Consider the following 3,968-nt stretch of genomic DNA (forward strand, 5'->3'; position numbering starts at 1 on the left):
AGGCAACCAAAGTAAACACAGGTAAATTGAACTACATCAAAATAACAAACTATTGTGCACAAAAAAAATACACTCAATTAAGTGAAAAGACAATCCATGGAATAGGAAAAAATATTGGTGAATCATATATGAGATAACATCTTACTACATCACTGACTTATTAAGAAAGAATATAATGTAAGTATAGCCAGATGAAAGGACAGAGAGGGCAAAGTATGGAGAAAGGGCCAGGTGCTTCCATGCTCCTCCCAGCATGCCACCCCCCACCCCACCCTATTCTCCACATGTTCACTAACCTGGAAGCTCTCAGAATACTCTACTTTTGGGTTTTATGTAAGTTTCATTACATAGGCATGATTGATTAAATCACTGGCCATTGGTGATTACACTCAAACTCTAGCCCCTCCCCCCTCCCAAGAGTTCAGGAGGTGGGGCTGAAATTCCAACCCAATAATTATGTTTGGCTCCCACAACAAGTAGACTGATCATCCGTGGGGATTTCCAAAAGTCACCTCATTGTTATAAACAGAGTTGTGAATGAGAGGAACCTGTGATGATTGACACCCACTTTACCTTTAAGACACTGAAAAAATTGCAGGAAGTAAGGACAAGAGACCAAATGTTATAACAAGAGATCCGCCCACTGCTTTTATCAATCAGGAAACTCCAAGGCTTTTGGGAGCTCGTGTCAGAGTGGGATGAAGACCAAATATATATTTCTTATTACAAATCACAGTATCATAAAGTGCTACACCTCAACAAGAACAATAAACCCACATATTCCAATTAAAAAGTGGGCAATGGACTTGAGCAGCTATTTCTCTAGAGATGATATACAAACATATGAAGAGATATTCAGTATCACTAATCATTCCAGAAATACACATCTCAACCACAATGAGGTATCACCTCACACCCATTATGATGGCTACTATTAAAAGAAGAGCAAGTAAGTGTTAGAGAGGCTGTGAAAAAACAGGAGTTCTTCTGTATTACTGTTGGGAAGGTAAGACGTTGTAGCTGTCATGGAAAACAGGGCAATTCAGTTCCTTGAAAATTTAACACTGAATTACCATACACTACAGACTGAATATGGGTGTCCCTCTAAAATTCTGATGCTAAAATGTTCCAACATACAATGGTAGGTGTTTGGGAGGTAAGTAGGTCATGAGCGTGGAACCATCATGAGTAAGACCCTTCCAGAGACCAGCTAGCTCTCCCTCTGCCATGAATAAACAGTGGGAAGTCAGCCATCTGCAACCTAGAAGAGGGTTCTCCTCAGAGTGTAACCATGCTGGGCCCCTGATCTCAGACATTCAGCCCAAAAATTGTGAGATATATTTTCCTGTTAATAGGCCACCCTGTTGGGTACCTTGTTATATGCATGTGAACAGACTAACACACTACACTGTACGATCCAGCAATTCCGCTTGTGGGTACATATACGAAATAGTGGAAGAAGGATCTCGAAGAGATATTTGCATACCCGCGTTCACAGAAGCATTCTTTACAACAGCCAACAGGCAGCAACAACCCAAATGTCCACTGACAGATGACTGGTCAAACACACGTGGTAAATAGGCATAACAGATTATTCAGTGTTGAAAAGAAGGCACTTACACAGTCATTTGCTGCAACATGGATGACCCTTGGGAACATTATGCTAAGTGAAATGAAGCAGTCACAAATAAGACAAATACTATGTAATTCTCTTTATGGGAAGTGTCTACAATAATCAAATTACTAGAAATAGAAAAGAGACTGCCAGGAGCTGAGGGAAAAGGGAAAAAGGGAGAGAAAAAAAAGTGATTTTATATACTCATGGTAATCACTTGAATCCCTTCTCAAATCACAACAAAAAATATATGGTATGGTTTAACTCTGCTAGGCACAAATGATGTGAAATAATGTAAGTTATACAACACAATAAAAAAAGAGACATGAGGAGTTCCATCCGTAGCGGGAGTGGAAAGCAGACCCCAGAGACCCCACTGCCGCCACCGACCTAGTCACCATTACACCTCGGGAGGAGCCGCAGCTGCCGCAGCAGCCCCAGGCCTGTCACGTCACAGCAACCATGAGCAGCGGGGCTGAGACCCAGCAGTCACCGAGCACCGCGGACAGCCGCCAGGGAGCAGCAGCCCCAATGAGGACAAGAAGGTCATTCAAATGAAAGTTTTGGGAATAGCGAAATGGTTCAGTGTAAGAAATGGGTATGGTTTCAACAGGAGTGACACGAATAAAAACGTCTTTGCACACCAGACTGCCATAAAGAATAACCCCAGGAAGTACGTTCGCAGTGTAGGAGATGGAGAAACTGTGGAGTCGTTGAAGGAGAAAAGGGGGGGTGGGGGGTTGCAGCAGATGTCACAGGCCCTGCCCTGGTGGAGTTCCGGGGCAAGGCAGTAAATATGCAGCAGATGGTAACCATGATAAATGCCACGTACATTGCAGGGGTCCTCCACACAATTACCAGCAGAATTACCGGAAGAGTGAGAGTGGGGGAAAGAATGAGGGATGGGAGAGTGCTCCCGAAGGCCAGGCCCCACAGCGCCAGCCCTCCCACAGACTGCGGTTCCTACCTCATTACATTCGGAGACCCGATGGGCGTCCACCACAGTATTCCAACCCTCCTGTGTAGGGAGAAGCAATGGAGGGTGCTGACAACCAGGGTGCAGGAGAACAAGGTAGACCAGTGAGACAGAATATGCATCGGGGGATAGACCATGATTCTGCAAGGCCCTCCTTGCCAAAGACGGCCTAGAGAGGACAGCAATAAAGAAGACAAGGAAAATCAAGGAGATGAAACCCAAAGTCAACAACCACCATGCAGAGCACATATAAAATGTATTATATGTGCTGGACTGAGGCTTGCAAAATAAATTGGTTGCTAGTTTGGAGGGCCCCTGTGACGTGGACAGGACTATGGCCACATATGTTTGAGACTGATAAGAGTGAAGTGAAACACATGTTTTTGTGTGAAAACTGAGCATAACAAAATTGAGTGATAAACACCCTTACCAAGCAACTCCTGGTTGTCATCTAAGAGGCAAACAATTTCTGGTTATCACCTAAGAAGTCAACGAGTCCAAGGAAAAGAGGATAAAAGCAGAACTGCAGAGCAATGCCATGAGCAGTCTGACTGGGCGCTCAGCTAAGACCCTCTGCGAGACTATGGGTGAGACAATATCAAACAGCGTCACCTGCGAGTGGCAAGCCAGGACTCTCTGAAGTTCTTCTTTGCAAGACCAGCTCACCTCAGACCCGTCGTGGGCCCAGTCATCTCTCCCGGACCAGGAACCTTCACCACCTCAATTGACCCTGGGACTTGGTTCATTATGAAATTCTATTCTATTCTGTATAATATTTTGTACTTACCAGAGCATTGGCCTCTGGAGGGACACTGGCTCCCAAATAAAGCTGTGTTACTTACTCTATCTGAACCTGTGTGCCGGGACTTTGTTCCCCACTCGCGTCCCGAGTACCACGCAGGGATGTAGGGCCTGCCGAGGGGTTAATGTCCCCTTGACTTTCAGGAATAGACTGAAAATGTGGCGACTGTCCTTCACAGGCGCTTGCGACACACCACACTGTCGGTACCGCCGTAACTTCAATGACCGACGCAGACACCCAGAAAACCCTAACCCACAAGATGGCAGAGACAAAAGCAGCCAATCCATCAGCTGAAGCTGAGCAAGGAGGGGCTGAGTAAATACCAGCTTACCATCTCTACCATCATCTGGTTTAGTCATCCAACAAGAAAGGAATATGAAATTCCAGAAAGAAGAAATGAACAAAAGATTGGAGGTAAAGATCTTACATGCTTGCATTTTGCCCATTGACCAGATAACAAGAATTATCTGCATTATCTAGGCAGCATGGGGTTTTATTATTTTTACCTAAAGATGAATCTTTTTGGTAATGACAAACATGATTTTTAATTTTAAAAAGTCTGTTTTTTCTCAATA

The 3,968-nt window shown here is 44.4% G+C and overlaps 1 pseudogene; it reads left to right on the plus strand.

The window, feature by feature from the left end:
- The first annotated feature begins 897 nt into the window (after nt 1-897).
- LOC109437006 (Y-box-binding protein 1) lies at nt 898-3,712 on the plus strand (annotated as a pseudogene).
- Nucleotides 3,713-3,968: the final 256 nt, after the last annotated feature.

Source organism: Rhinolophus sinicus, linkage group LG11 (assembly GCF_036562045.2).
Source record: "Rhinolophus sinicus isolate RSC01 linkage group LG11, ASM3656204v1, whole genome shotgun sequence".
NCBI lineage: Eukaryota > Metazoa > Chordata > Mammalia > Chiroptera > Rhinolophidae > Rhinolophus > Rhinolophus sinicus.